Genomic DNA, 16,970 nt, shown 5'->3' on the forward strand with positions numbered 1-16,970 from the left:
CATTGAGAACAAATTGCCAACCCCCTCCCGCCGTCCCTTCTGACTCTATTCTGTTACACTGATTTCTATAATGCCAACAGTTTCATAATCACTTGATGAGTAATTTCCTCTAATTTGGGATTTGGAGAAAGAGGTTTCATTTGTGAGGGTTTTTTTTTTTTCTCTCTCCTCCTTTTTTAAATGCTACGTCTCGATTGCATTTGGAAAAAAAAACCTCCACCATAGTACAAAGGTTCAGTGTTTAAAAGTGTAAAGACAAAAACCGAGTGTGGGTAAAACCGTGATTAACTGAGAAAATTGATGTTAAAGCTCAACATTAAGAGATTTTCTTCTGCACATGTGCAGCTGGACTTAGGCATATTACAGCCCTTTCCTTAAAAACTAAACCAAATTCCCTCCCTTTATTTATTTGAGGGGCAATTCGGCTAACAGTTCACAGTAAGTCTTTTGTAAATTTTCCTCACACAGAAAGTTTGTGGTTAGCTTTCCCACACTGTGATATCCGCTAGACTATTAAGATTTCTGAATAGGGCCCTTCAGTTTCCCTCCGACTTACAGCAGAGTGTGAATGGACAAATGCAAATGAGGGGCTTGCTGATCTATTCTCTCAGTACCTGGCTAATGTCTATACAGAAAGCCAAAGTGTCTCAGTGTAAGAACTTGTGTGTGCAGACGGAGACCTACAGAGGTGGAGGCTAGCCTGTAGCACACCTGCAATTAGCGATGCACCTGCATCAGCTGATTTAAAGTGTGTGAGCAGAGGTCATGCTGGTTTCACTACCCTCAGCCCCCCTTAACAAAACACACTGAAGTCATTTGCAATAAAAGAATCAGTTGTCTCTTCCCCCCCCCTTTTTTTCAAAAGCACCCTTTGCATAGGAAATCAGTTGTCTCTCCCTTCATGGACATCATGCCGTGTGGGCTCCCATGGAAATGAGTTTTGGCATTGTTGTGCAGAGGCACTCCCCCTCTAATAATTTGAGGAGGATTAAGGGTGAAGAATGTAATAAAGGATAGTCATTTCATCATGACAGCCATTTTTAGAGGGGGTTGGGGCAGCCGGAGATTTAAAGGGTAATCAGGCCCGGGTTTATTTCCATAACATGCATTACAATTTGCTTCTTTGAACTTTGCTGCCACTTAGGTTACTGGATTTATAAGAAGAAAAAGAAAAAAAAAAGCGCAATTATCAAATGTTTAGTGTTAGAGACTGGAGTGACATACTGGGGACATCTGAGTGAGCTATTAAAACGTTGGAGATTATTATACATTAATCTTGGCACTTTGAAGTGTTTCCCTGTGTATTTTAGTGTATGTGTCATCCAAGAGTGGAATATGAACACACGTTTTTTCTTAGAAGGAAGGCCATTGCCTGGAATTTTGTATAATAATGAGTCTTGCCAGATCTTGCTTTGAATTTTGATGCTATTCTTCTTCATGTTGTTTTTACACAGAACAAATTTGCCAGATTAAATAAAATGGACCTCAAAGCTAGCACATGTTGATCGGACTGATCATGTTGTGACATTTCTGGAAGCAGTGCATTAGTTTCTGGTGATCAGGAAGTTAGCTTCCACCAAGCCCCCTCCCGCTTGTTTGTTTAGTCTGGTTACGCGATTGGAAACACTTCAGAAATGGTGACCAACAGCAGGTGAAGAGAGCCTCAGCTTTGAAGCCTCTGCTCCTTATTGATCCTAGGCATATTTGAAAAAAAATCAAAGGGGGGCATCAAAGGCATAGCTAAACTCTTAAAGACTCGGCACACACCAAAAAAGGGCACCATTGACAGCGTGAACAAGCAAAGCAGGTGGTGGCTGCTGGTTGCAGCAGTCACACCTCCAACTCTTGTCACGCTACAGACAGAAGCTCCAGGCCTGTATTTGGATGATGGACAGAAGCATGTATCCCAGTTAGACTGGCATTTGTCTCTCATTAAAGAGATGAGTTACAGCTTTGAGAAAGATGTAAGGAAACAAATAAATGCCAACAAACCAAGGGCCTTTGTTAACAGAGGATAAGGTCTTGATATACAAAGTATAGTCATTATAGCGGATTACAGTTCTGTACTGACATACTGTTGGAGGTAAGCAACATCTGAAGCCACAATAGGAAGTACAGTTGCCAATTGCACCAATGCCCTCAATTAATGGTAATTCACTGATTAATGCAGTGGTTCTCAAACTTTTTTGGCTGAAGTTCCCCCTTTCTCTTATTTCTGAATGTAAGTACCCTATTTGTCTGAGCATAATAATGGAATGAATGAGTGATAACACACATTTTAAATAATCTCATTTTGTAAATAAGTGGAATGAAACAGTATTTAGTGCAGTATTTTTATCATTTCGAGTCAACTTCTACCTGGTGTGAGACCAAGACTGATCTTTGTATTTTCAGGTCATGTTGTGTGTTTTTAGTGTCATTTTGTGTATGTTCTTTTTATTATTCAGCATATTTTAATGCTTTCATTTCTTAGTTTTTCTCTCTTTCTCTCTCAAGTACCCTCTGTAGTGCCATCGTGTACCCCTATGGGTGAAACGTACCCCCATTTCAGAAACACTGGATTCATGGACTGGGGTTAAAGTGGCTAACTACAGCCTCAATAATGACTACTAACATGGAGCAGTATTTAATACTCTTTTGGTCAAATAATACTGTATCATTTACAATACCACATTTAGAATTTGACAGTTAAAAACGAGATTAATATTAGTATTGAATAGCATGGTGTTGGAAACCGATCAGAAAACTTTTCTGAAAATTGACCAATAAGCCTGGAAACTCACAATGTGTATTATGCTTGAGATAAATTAATTAAATCATTAATAAGCCATTCAAGAAAAATATACTCGTTCATTGTCCATTATGGGAAATATTTATCAAAAATGTATAACTAATCTGTTTTAACGGAGTTAATTATGTGTTCATAACAAGAAACTTTGTCTTTAATCAAACATGTCACAAATGAATGCTACTTGTATATTTATAAGATTCACTGAAATGGGTTTGTTTCTGTTTGCATGTTTTTTTTCATGCAATTTTCTGTAAAGATGATATCTCCAAAGATACATCTACTCCATTTGAGAAGCACTGATAACCAATCCCTGTTACAGTGGACAGTAGACTACAAAGAGACCTCGCCTTTAAAGACAATTGCCTGAGTATTGGCAGAATTGATGGTAGCAATTGGAGCAACTCTCTGAGATTCCAGGATAAATCTTCACTCCTTCAACTTCCAGCTCTGTCTCTGATCTATGACTGTTCTCTACTCTCCCTGTGTGCACATGGGAGTTATTTGAGCCTTTCTGAGAGCAGCGGGGTGCAGCACTGCCATACCAGCTCACTGTTGGATTACGCACATCGCGTGAGTCCTTGGCCTCTTTCCTCTTGTGACGACACAGGGTAGAGTTCACAAGAGGCTGATTTAACTCATTCACCGCAGTGCACTGCCACTAGCCACATGCCTGCCAGCCTATGAATTCGAACACAACACTAAGTGTTCCTGAAACGAGGAGACAAAGTGCCTCTTTGACTCAGTTTACAAAGGTTTGACTTTTTGGAGGGACGATGGCTTAATTTTTGCTGAACGCTCTCCAGGGAGTTAATGACATAAATATCGCTTCCAGCAAACACATTGTTTGTAGCTTCAGTAAATCTGTATCTTTGGCTTTTTTCCTTACTTGCTTTGCTTCATCTGAGGCTTGGCAATTATTCCAAATATGTTTCAATGGCTCAACATTTCCCCAAGTAAAATCATATTTATTAAAATTATTATATACAACTGGACTTGGTGTTTTCCATTTATAATAATTCAAGATGCACAATGAATTCCTTCCTATTAACGGAATCATTAAACCTAATTATTAGAAATGTAAGTGTTAGTAGCTCATCTGATAGATTAGATCAAGTTGACCAGCCTTCACTCATTCACATGCATTGAAGGTGGAAGAAGACCTTTTTTTTTTTTTTTAAATTAACAAGAGGCGATATCAGTGGGTCCTGTTCAAAAACTTATCTCCTTTTAGATAAAAAGACAAATTATCTTCAATTCTATAGTCATATTTGATTAGTTTAAAGCTCATTAGTTAACCTCGTACTGACCCCAGAATGGCATATTTAAAAAAGGTAATCTCAAATCATGCCAAAAAGACACTTGATGGATGTTTACTCTAAATTATCTAATGGCCACTATCAATCACCTGGAGTGGGTGTCGTGTAACTAAATTAAGTTTAAATTTATACTTTAAATTTGTTACAAGCTTTGTGTATGCATTTTATCACTGCTAAATTCTATCTATGCTTGGAAATGCATATGTAAATGTAACAGATCATTGTCGCACACATGGATACTGGAATGTCTGGATCTGTACAATATCAACAGGACACTAACTGTCCTCATAATAAACTCCAAGGGAATGTGGAAGACTAACCTAGGGGCCAACTCAAAGCTGATTGTCCAGGTCAACGTCAAGTGTGGAATATACCAAGAATCACTGACACCACTGCTGTTCTGCACAGTTTGTAGGCTTAAATCCCCTCAGTCCGATCTTCAACATGACTGTCTATTGATACTAATTCCAAAATGAAGCAATAATCAGTCACCTGCTCTACATGGATGACCTCAAGCTGTATGCTAATATTGAGTGAGACATCGACCCACTGAACCACACCACCAGGATATACAGCAAAAACATCCAAAAATGAGAAAATGCCTCACCATGCATGGAGGATTCTACCTCAAGTCTAGCATGGGAGAATAGACCACAATGAGAGCAACATGGTAGAAGAGCAGGCAACATGGAGAGGACAACCAATGAATAGAGGGAGTGGTTGATATCAGGAAGACATACCAGTGGACTCACAGCAAGTACAAAGGCAGCACAAGAACAAGCACTGAGGACAAGAGCCGTAGCGACCAGAGAATACCGTAGCAGATCAGACCCAAGTAGCCTCTGAGACAGTCCAGCCCATAGTGGCAAGGTGTAAGATGCAGGTCCGCCTACATGCAGAGGTACTACTAAGTCAATGGAATAGTCTACAGGAACACTAGTACCTACATAACTTGCTTTTAAAAAAACGATAAATGTCTTGTTTCTATTGAATAAATGACTCTTGAATTATGTTTCATGGGACGTTTTCTCAAGAAGCTTAACAAAAACACTTTCAAAGAGCCACTGACCCTTGAAAGGGTTTATTTTTAATCATTCTGAGAATATCATGCTTATATTGGCTTTGTCGCTCAAATGTTCACATTGCTTTAAATAACTTGTTCAGCAAGAAGTATTATCATGTTGTCCCAGGAGACGCAACTTCAGTAATAGTCTCACATTTACAGAGCAAACAAGGGAGAGTCGGTACATCAGGTCTGCAAGTCCTAAATCTTGTACTAATCTTACTTTGTGGCAGATTTCAGAAGAAACCATACATAGGATTTTAAAAAGTAACAGATTACACCTGCTATCTGCTTATCTCACTCCGCTGTAAAGCAGGAGGAGGCCACACCCTCTCCCGAAGGCACATTGTTGCTCTGCCTCTGGCCCTCATAGCCTGTGTTTATGTGTTTGCGCATGTCAGTTCCCCAATATGAAAACAATTTACTTAAAAAGGAAGATCGCTATGCTGCCTTTGGACGTAACCGTGCTATGTTAAATACTATACGGAAGGGTTTTTTTTTTAGAAAAAATGACAGCTTTTAAAAGATGGGAGACCAACACCTGAGCTACCAGACATTCAGCAAAGGAAAGGTCAGAAAATTGTTCGTACTTTCCACAGTTGTTGCTGTTGTCATTTTCTTTGTGTTTCTGTTTTTCCAACACAAACAACGGAATGCGTTTCCGTGTCATGAGATATATCTTGTTGGGAGAGTATGAAGGCTGCTACTGAATCATTGTTTAAAGGGGACATATTAAGAAAAATCCACTTTTGCAGTTTTTTTGATCACATATGAGATAACTTGAGTGTCCACCGGCACACAAAATTTGAAATAAAAGCATCCAGTCATTTGTTTGTGGTCTGTTTAAGTCTTATAACACAGAGAAAATTGCTCAGTTTCAAATTTTCCACATTTGTGATGTCACAAATGAAATCGGGAAAGAGAATACCTTCCCCTCCGCTGGTAACTCAACCCATGGACTCCACCCCCAACCTAATGAAAACATTTGCGAAAGTCCGCCATTGTTTTCCACACCACTCAAATGCGACCCATATCTGACATTTTCAAATCAGATTCAGACCACTTTCATATGTGGTCCTGAATCAGATACAGATCAGATCTTTTTTCAATGAGACCTTAGTGTGAACGGTCAAGGAGGATTTAATGTGCATTTGATACGTTGGCGTCATTAACAGCTGTGAGTGCAGCAGCAGCAGCCTGCAGCTCTGCTGCACTCATGGAGCATAAAGGGACAGGGACAGTCTATAAGCACCCACTGTTGAATCAATCCTTTTTCTGCACAAGAACATGGATTCCTTATCCTTACAAATTTGATACATGGATTATGTAAATAGGTGCACTCTCATGCCTGTGTTTGACGGGCATTTGTTTCCCCATGTGCTCATCTGATGCTGACATTAACAGCTGTCTGTTAATAAATGCAATGCTTACCACTAAAACAAACGTAAAAATGTAATTTGGGGTCAAAGCTTGAAGGTTTATATCATAAGTGGTCTGTGTCTAAAAGCAAATCGGCACCACAAAAACCCGAAACATCATTTGGCTCCCTTTTCCTTTTTCTTTATCGTCCTCCTCTGCACCTGCTCATTCATTCTCTGGCTCCACTGCACAAAAACTTTGAGACAAACGTGACAATGCGCATGCGGGTCACATTGGAGTCTGATATACGTCAAATTTTAAATGGTAATGTGAACGGACAAACAAAAAATCGGATCTGAGCAAAAAATGGGAATTGAGCATTAAGGCTTGCAGTGTGAACGTAGTGTTTCACCCCGCGGAAGACAGTGGCGAGGAAAGTGGAGGTCTACGCAAATCCAGGGACACACCCCCAAAACAGAGCGCTCTCACAGAACTCGTTTTTACAGGGTATTAAATCTCTTCTGTTGCTTAATTCATGTTATGTTTTGACCAAGCACAGATATGTCATTTAGACCACAGGGAACTGTTTTAAAATGTGAAAAATTGGTATAATATTTCCCCTTTACGTTTCTTTAATGGTGTTTTATGATCTTGATTTTGTTAGATTAACACTTGCCAGCCGAAACATATGAAATTGTCATTGGTGTCGACATTGGTGGTCTGGATTTGCAACGCCCTGCCTACCCAACCCTAGTGCTCACTGAACGTCACTTCTTCCAGGGCGTCTAGAAAAAGAGACAATCAGAAAGCTTTGAAAGAGCGAGAAAAGGTCTGCAGCCTATAGCCAAAAGAACGAACTATAGCAGACTGGAGATTATGAATAGGCTTTTTACAGGTCACAGAATCCATTCAGCTTGCTGACATTGTTATTATCTGACTGTCATAGATGGCCCTAATTAATATTCTAATCATAGGCCTCCCTGAACTTTGTCAGCAGAAATGATCTGACACTGTGGTTTGTTTAGATGAAACTTAAGTCAATTGTTGAGAGACAAAAACAAATAGGCCTATTTACAGTCATAGTCTTTGTTTTAAGTAAATTAGGAAAGCTAAATAGGTTCTCTTTAACTTTGGACGGCTTGTTTACAACGGGTTCATTAAGGAGATTAAATTGAATGGCTTCAATAATATAACGATTTAAAGGATTTTATTTAAAAATGGAGATCTTGTAAGCACCCGTTGTGGAGAAATGTGGAGAAAACTCAACATTTGCTCTCATGAAGTTTCTTTAATGTGAAATTAAACATACCCTCTTCATTTAAAGCTCTTTAAAATGTATTATTCAGCCAGCATTAAAATTACATCTGACTTGCACATCTTCAAACCAGTGAGCAAATAGAAGAAATATGTAGATTGCTAAATGAATGCACATACATCATCTAATTTGAATTTCCACTTTGTATACGGTTCAATATTGGACTAGTGTTTTAATAGTCTGTTGTTTATGAGGTGCATCTTAAAGCTGTGGTGCACATCTCCATCATAATTGTTCCCCGTCAACTTCCAGAATGTCTGCATGTCTCTGTGGGGTGTTAGAGGAGAGTTATGGAGTGTTGTGACGAAGGGGACCTCAAGACGTCAGACATCTTTGCAGGATGCGCAGTCTCACGACGGAGCTTCATCAGATGGGGAAGTGAACAGACTGAAATGCTAATTTCCCCCACAATGATAAATCTGCGGTATGAAATTGTCGGTACGAAGCTCTAGCCCTGAGGCTGTACGTTATTGCTTTATTCTATTAGTCAGTTATTACCAGCAATCACAGTCAACCCCACTGCCCCCACACACAAAGCCCCCTTTACATTACATTTATCAAGCGTTGTACAAACGTTGAAAACATATGATGGCAGCCCTCAGAGCTGTGTTTCCTCTAGGGCTGGGGGCCTCTGGAGAGGGAGGGGAGCTCCAGCTGGCCTAGCGTGCATCTGCTCACTGGGTTGGGCGGCAGTGACACCATGAGGGCCACTTATAATTTTCTCTATCAAGCCCCCACACGGCCCCCTATAGAATCCTCCATTAAATTTATGTTTATGTACATTAAATATCTCTTGAACTTGATGCTGTTTAAGGCTCACCGTCAAGTGCTCACAATCTAATATATGTTTCCTCTAATACCTGCAGATACAGCTAATCACCTGACTCGGCACTTCTAATTGCGCCACCTCTTAGCCCAGATGTTCAGCCTTGTGCCCTCTCTCCACTTCCTCTTATGGGAGCAGCAGCCCAGGGCTATTTACATCACTATCTGTGGAGTAATTACCATACTGTTTTATATAATGCCAAGGCAATCATAGGGTGATAACATGCAATTAAGCAGTGTTCTCTGATTTGTATGTAGACAATCTTGTATCTCTCCAGGCCCGAAGATAAAGTGCCCATCTGACAATGTCACATTCTAGCAGCTTAATCTGATTATTTTCAATTAATATTCATGTCTCCATTTTGGGAAGGTTGTCGTTATTGACAGTGATGAATTGAGCTAATTTTGCTACAAGTTCGGAAGTGAGCCTCTCACTACTTTCAAGCTCAGCTTCAATCTTTTTTTTTTTCCCAACACAGTGTGTGCAATAGAAAAGTGTGGAATTTAATTCTCCAGATTCAAAACACTGATAGGTCTTTGGAAGGCAGAAAAACTAAAGTAAGTTGCACCAAACTATAGAAACTCTAACTTTTATATTTCCTTTGCAAGACAACTAATCTTTTGTTTTGTGTGTTCCAACACAATTTTCTCATATTTTTTGTGCTGCAAAACACGATGTATTTTTGGTGCTGCTAGGCACGAAAATACACGTTGGTGGGTGGAAGGTCAAGCAAAGATGTCCATGTATAAGACGGACACCCTAACGCTAACTCACCTGACGTACCGTGGTCCTCTACAGCTAATATAAAGGGGGTGGTTAAGCTTAATGCTGGGCACGGTTGGGGTCAATTACATTTTTCAATTATAATTAGATCTAAAATGATCCATGTTCAATTATAACTCAATTATAATTACAGTGACCAGCATTTTTTTTGCAATTACAATTAAAATGCAATTATTATTTTCCACCTGAAAGGAAATTACAATTACAATCTCAATTACTAAAGTTCAAATTCAATTAATCACAATTATTGAGAATGAAATAAATATGCTTTAGTTTTCTGTTTATGATATCGCATCAGCTTTGACCCATGTCTTAAATCAGCTGTAAAATACACAAAAAAAATATTTTCTATCACCTAATTTGTTAATCATCTCTTGGTTACCTTGTTAGGCTTCCTAATCAATAAAAATATTGGTATTAATATTTCATGTGTGGGCGTCTTTTGAGCCTTTTTTCTTTAAGTATACCCCTAGATTAACATTTAATTTTAAATGGTAAAATGATCCCAAAGAGAACTGACTGGTAGTGAAACATAATTTTTTTTTTTTTTACTATGTATTTGTAAGCCATAAAACTATAAATATGATGGTCCCCCAGTTTTGCATTCAATTAGATTGTAATTGACAGTTTTTATAAAATTACATTTGCAAAGTCAATTATCAGAACTCGATTAGAATCAAATTACAAATACAACAGCAACATATTTTTTCAAATACAATTACAGTTATAATTACATCATAACTGTAGTTAATTATCAATTACACAACTACAATTATAACTGACTCCCACCGTGACGCTGGCAGACATGGTAAACATAATGGGTTATAGTTAGGATTAAGGTCATGGGTTTTGCTGCGTCGAAGTAAAGTTTGAAGCAGCACAAAAACTATTTGGAAAAAACGTGACTTGAAGCTTGACAAACTTCCTGAAAACGTGCTGCCACGTATGAAACAATAGATTTGTTCGTCTTCGTGACAGTGTCACGTTCTACCGTGAGATCAGGGTTGGACTATTGTGCGTCTACATTGTTGTTTAGAAACTACTGTGCATATGTGTTTACAGGGCCACGAGCTACAATGGTCAGTTTTAGCAGTCATCAGCACCCAGTGCAGATCAATATGTCACAGTGCCTTGTTGCTTTCAATTAGATATCCATCACTTTTTTTTTATTTTTTATTCATTAATGGACACTTCTTTCTCAAATTGATTTTTCTTTTCTTTAAAAAAATTAAAAAAAAAAAGGAAAGAATTGCTATTAAAAAAAAAAAAAAGAAGAAAGAAAGTAATCTAAGGAGCTCCGATACATTTCAACAGATTCTCCCATTTAGTCAGGAGCATGGTGCTCACCGTCATAAAGATTAAAACATCCACTGTCATTTCCTGCTCCAGTGGTTGCTTTACAAAATAGTGAGGAGATATGAATTGTATTTTCCAACCCTTTCAGAGCTGATTACAGAGAGCCAGCCTTTTAGTGGCCCCCATCTTTCATGGTGGTCTGAGGAAAAAGCCACCAAAGAGGTTGAATTGGAGGGGTGCAGATCAGTTGTGAGTCGTATTTGTGTAAGCTATTGTTCCAAGCAAATAGAAAAAGGTGAGGCATGGCTAAATCCTTTCTGCTTCCTTGTGTAGCTCTTGTGTGTTTGCGCACACAGCCGCGTCCATGTATCTCCCTTCACACGCAACGCCTGTGTCTGTTTTTATGTGTGTGCTAGTCTATTGGTGCGCTACTGAATGAGGCTGTTGGCGTGTTTAGGCCCTCCATTTAGTCTTCCCCTTAGCCCATCAGTGCGTTGTCAGCAACACATCCAGTAGGAGGAAGAAAGGCCCGGGATAGGACTGGATGCCGAGGTGGGGGGTTCTAATAGAGCCATCAGTCAAGTGCCTGTCCAGCCAACCTTACCACAAGGCGTTAGCATTAATGCTGAAGCACATGGCGTAAGCGCTGAGGAACAGGACTGTTTGTCAAAGGGCATCCGATGTGAAGGAAATTTTTTATAGGTGTGTTTGTCCTGTCACTGGATAACATTTCAGATGCTTTTATTTATTTTTTTTATTTAATTTAGTCACCATATAAAAAAGAGCTAAAACACATTTATTAATTTCAATATGATTGACGCGTCAGATTGTCCTAGTGATATGAATTGTATGAACACTTCTACAAGAATCTGAGGGTTTAATTTAATATGCTAGCATTGTTTGTGCATACACAATGAAAAATAGCATACCATTTATCATAACATCAGAATTGTTTCCCATTTAAATGAGGTTGTTTAACAAAATGCTGTGCATATTTACAGTGTTTTAACTTTGTAAACGTGCATATACACATCACATAAAAACATGCGGTTGAATGTTTTCTTTGAACTCTGTGATATTTTGTCAACTTTTAACAATGTTTAAATAGCAAACAAATACATTGAAGCAAGAACATATTTTACAACTGGAAGAGATGTACTTATGCTTAATTTATGTGTCCCAAAATGCTATTTACGTACATGAATGGCTTTGTGAAGAGGACACACGTGTTACAAGGTTACCATCGGTACTGTTCACCTACAGGGTACCGGTGAAAACTGGACTACTGTTAGTCGAAGAAGAAGTGGAAGAAGAAGAGGAGGAAGGCGTGTCGTAGGCAGAGAGAAAAGAAGAAAGGCCGACCTCTAGGACTGAGGGTAGATCCTCTAAATGTTGGGACAATAACAGGGAAAGCTAGAGAGTTGGTTGACATGATGCGGGGGTGGAAGGTGGACATTTTGTGAGTCCAGGATACCAGGTGAAAAGGTAGCAAGGCTAAGGAGCTTAAGAGCAGGGTTCAAGCTGTTTTACCATGGCGTGGATAGGAAGAGAAATGGAGTCAGAAATATCTTGAAGGGGGAGTTTGTCAGGAATGTTCTGGTGGTGAAAAGAGTGTCAGAAAGATGAGTCTGAAGCTAGAAATTGAAGGTGTGATGCTCAATGTAGTTAGTGGTCACAGGTAGATACCTGTCAAGTTTTTAATTTGAAAATAAGGGACATTTTCTGGCGCTCACTACGATCCGTCCCACCCGCCCAACCGAGCTCCAGTATCCCTTATATTTTAAGATAGGTGTAAGAAATCTAAAATACCCACTTGTCAAACACTACTAAATACAATTATGTGATTATAATCTGGTAGGTCGACCTTTATTAACATTGAAATGCTGTGAATATTCCTACTAGGGCTGGACAATATGGACCAAAACTCATATCTCAATATATTTTCTCAAAATGGTGATATATGAAATAAATCTAGATAATTTAATTTCAAATAAAGTCTGACCAGAAAGACAATTCTGTATTAAATTTGCTGATGCAAAATGCTACACAGGCTCATTTATTAACAACAGCTGCACAATATGTGCACTCAGAAATTTTGATGTACAAAACAGGGGACGGGACCCAGATAAGCAAAATGCTTCTCTCGTCTCCTTTTTCGGCATGTACAAAAAAAAAAAAATGTAAAAAAAGTGAATGTAACCATGTCGGAAATAAACTGAATAAATAAATAAAAAATAAATAAATCCATCTAACTGAGCTTTACATGCTGTTCTGAGAAGTAAAAGCAGCGACTCCTAAAACAAATATTTTGATACATAATAAGCTATAATATATACATATATATTGATATATGAAATATTATAGTTTTCTATATGGTCAAAATAGAAAACTAACATCTTGAATCTCGATATATCGCCCAGCCCTAATTCTAATCCTAAATTATAAAACAGCCTAAATAAAAACATAAGTGGGTAAATGAAACATGTGTTTATTTAATATCCTTACAGTTTATATACAAGTAAACACGTTCCATATTCACTGTTAATTTCACGTTGCTTGTCTTTAAGTTAGACATTTACATTTTATTTAATTACATATTTTCTTATAATTTCTCATGCTCACTCATGTGGTTCTCTGGTATTCACTAATTACAGAGTTTATAATAACACTTTTTGAAAGCAGTGTATATTTATGGTGCTTGTGATTGGCTGATTTTTCATGCTGATTTGCATTGTTTCTTCCAAATTCCAAATGTGGTAGACGTTAAAATCTCAGTTATTAATCTAACAGAAAGTGTAACTGTGTCCCATTCTGCTGCTCTTTAGAAAGATAAACTCTCTGTCACATTTTACAACGTATTTACACCAGTTCTTTGGTTTTTTCACTGGAACGTCTGTTTCCGGGTTTGTTTCCGCTGTCTGCACTAATCACGCGAGAACTGCCACCCAGGCCATTTCAGGTGGCAGTTCTCGTGAGGCTAGTGACGTCATTCAGTTTAGTAAGGCATCTTTTAATTATTACTACATTCAAATACTGAATACTTACTGGAAAATACTAATACGGGAAGATGGCAGGAAAGCTGGGTGAAACACGGGAGTTTCCTGGCTAAAATGGGATACTTGACAAGTATGCACAGGTAGGATGTGAGCTGAAAGAGAACGGGAAATTCTGGAATGAGTTAGATGAAGTGATGCTGAGTATCCCCAAAGATAAGACAGTGGTGATTGGTGCAGATTTTTATGACATGTTGGTGTAGGCAGCAGAGATGATGAGGAGGTGATGGGCAGGTTTGGTGGATAGGAACGCAGAAGGACAGATAGTGGTAGACTTTGCAAGGAGGATGGTAATGGCTGTAGTGAACACTTTCTTCCAGAAGAGGCAGGGGCAAAGGGTGACCTACAAGAGCAGAGGTAGAGCACACAAGTGGACTATATCTTGATTAGACAATGTAATTTGAAGGAGATCAACAACTGCAAAGTAGTGGTAGGTGAGAGCGTAGACAGACAGCAGCAGATGGTGGTGTGTAGGATGACTCTGGTGGTGAGGAAGATGAAGAGGACAAAGGCAAAGCAGGGGACTAAGTGGTGGAAGCTGAAAAAATAAGTGTTATGATGTTTTCACGGAGGAGTTGAGACAGGTTCAGTGTCGTCAGGAGATACTTCCAGATGACTGGACATTTACAGCTAAGGTAGGAGAGTGCTTGGTGTGTCATCTGGTAGGAAAGTAGATAAGGAGGCTTGGTGGTGGAATGAGGAAGTGCAGGAGTGCAAATAGAGAAAGAGGTTAGCTAAGAAGAAGTGGGACACTGAGAGAGCTGAAGAGAGTAGACAGAAGTACAGGGAGATGCAGCATAAGGCAAAGGTAGAGTTCCCAAGGCCAAACAATGGGCGTACCGTGACTTGTATGCCAGGTTGGATAGTGTTGACAGAGTCCAGAACTGTGATGGAAAGAGTATTTTAAAGAGCTGATGAATGAGAATAATGAGAGAGAACAAAGAGTAGCAGAGGTGACAGTTGTGGAGCAGGAAGTAATGCTGAAGTGAGGCAGGCATTGAAGAGGATGAAGAGTGGAAAGGCAGCTGGTACCTGATGATATTCCTGTAGAGGTATGGAAAGGTCTAGGAGAGGTGGCAATAGAGTTTTTGTCAAGGTTGTTCATACACAGTGAGAGGATGCCTGAGGAATGGAGGAAATATGTGCTGGTGCCCATTTTTAAGAACAAGGGAGATGTGCAGAGTTGTGGCAACTACAGAGCAATAAAGTTGATGAGTCATTCAATAAAGTAATGGGAATGAGTAGTGGAAGCTAGTCTAAGGGCGGAAGTGAGCATTTGTGAGCAGCAGTATGATTTGCAAGACTGAATCCAGGTGTTTGAATATGAGGAACCCAAGCGGTGAGGCGAGGTTATAGGGAGTAGAGATAAAGGAGATGGAGGATTTTAAGTACTTAGGGTCAACAGGCCAAAACAATAGAAAGAGGTGAAGAAGCATGTGCAAGCAGGCTAGAACAGGTGGAGGAATGTGTCAGTTGCGATGTTTGATAGAAGAGTATCAGCAAGAATGAAAGGAAAGGTGTACAAGATGGTGGTGAGAGTAGCCATATTGTATGGTTTAGAGACAGTGGCACTGAAGAAAAGACAGGAAGCAGAGTTGGAGGTAGCAAAGATGAAGATGTTGAGATTCTCTTTGGGAGTGACAATGTTATATAGCATCAGGAATGAGTACATCAGAGTTATGGCATGTTACATATTTTGGTGATGAAGGCAGAGAGGCCAGACTGAGATGGTTTGGACATGTACAAAGGAGGGACTGTAAATATATTGGTAGATGGATGTTGGAACTGGTTACTTGTTAGGCTTGTATAGAATAAGGATAAGCAAGTACAGGGAATGGATGGATGAATGTCTGCCGTAACCCATGATAATATGGGCAGAATTTAAAGTCAAAATAGGATCAAGTTCAAAGCTTTATAAAATGCTGACTCGCATCATCACCACAGTCATCATTAATTGCACTAATCCGAGTCAGGACTCGTTAAATTCCCGGAGTAGATTTTCATCTGCTGTGGAAGAGGTCAGACTGGTAGCAAAAGCTATTTTAAGACACTGGCACATAGCCTGTGCGTGTGTGGATGTGTGTGTGTTTAAACCGTTTCCTGCATGACCTTCTGGAGTGTGAAAGGAGCCACAGTAAGACCAACACTGACTCTGCATGGAGCTTCAGCCAGCTCTCCTCTCGCCCTACAGCTCTAATCTCATGATATGTTTTTTTGTTTTGTTTTTTGCTTTAATAAGAACAATAATTTACAAACTCACGTGTCCTAATATAGCTTTAATTTTGTTTTACATACTCTCAATAGGTACTAGACAAAATAACAATTAGTAACCTTGCAGTTATTAAAGAGATGATGTAACCAGAGCTTATTGTTTTCACTTCTAATATTGCTGTTCTTCAGATATAGTCTTTCAACAATTAGGCTTTGAAGTCATGTGTTGTTGAGTGTGAAAAATGCAATGTATGTACATATGAATGCAACTCTTGTACTTTGAAGACAGACGCCTTGTTTGCAAGAAAGAATATCAAACAAAAACAATAAAATTAAATCATATTTTCTGGTAAATGGCATATTTTCCCCTTAACATAGTTTGATTAAGGAACAGTTCAGATATGCTGTGTGGAAAAGCTTTCTCCTCCAAGGTGCATCTCTGAGCCTCTTTGAGCGGAGACTGTTGCCTCGGGCTGAAACTAAAGTGGTTCATCTGTTTCCAATACAACAGCTCTGTTCCAGCGAAAACAGGACTGGAGATGTACTGATAGCACGTGTCGGAGCATACAGATCTTATGTTCACGTGGGACTTGCTGCTTGTTTAGAGAATCTCTGATCAAAGCCACCCCTCCTGAGAGTGGCTTTATTAGATTTCACACCTTCCCTCCGGGAGTTAAGAGGAAGCACGTAGCATACTTCTCTACATCAGGACTTTCACTGCACAACACAAAGTAATAGGAGGAAGTTATGACCATTTTGACTCAAATAATGAAATCCTAAATATTTTCATTGGTTATAAAAACATTCCATATGTTCGGATCCGGATTTAAACACAACAGCCTTTGTGGTGGGGACCAGTGTTCTTATCCGCGTAACAATGAAGGGGGAAGAGCAATGCCCTGGTTTAATTGGCTGGGTTTAAGTTTGGATTGAGAAGACTTTTTGGTTGATTGAGAT

General features: G+C 39.2%; 1 long non-coding RNA gene across 1 annotated transcript; it reads left to right on the forward strand.

The window, feature by feature from the left end:
- Positions 1 to 2,291: 2,291 nt before the first annotated feature.
- On the forward strand, positions 2,292 to 15,584 carry LOC114454369 (uncharacterized). Its single transcript, XR_003672533.1, has 3 exons — positions 2,292 to 2,303; positions 13,540 to 13,544; positions 15,511 to 15,584. It is a non-coding gene; the product is annotated as an uncharacterized LOC114454369 (long non-coding RNA).
- Positions 15,585 to 16,970: the final 1,386 nt, after the last annotated feature.

The sequence above is a fragment of the Gouania willdenowi genome, chromosome 20 (assembly GCF_900634775.1).
Source record: "Gouania willdenowi chromosome 20, fGouWil2.1, whole genome shotgun sequence".
NCBI classification, from domain to species: Eukaryota; Metazoa; Chordata; class Actinopteri; order Blenniiformes; family Gobiesocidae; genus Gouania; species Gouania willdenowi.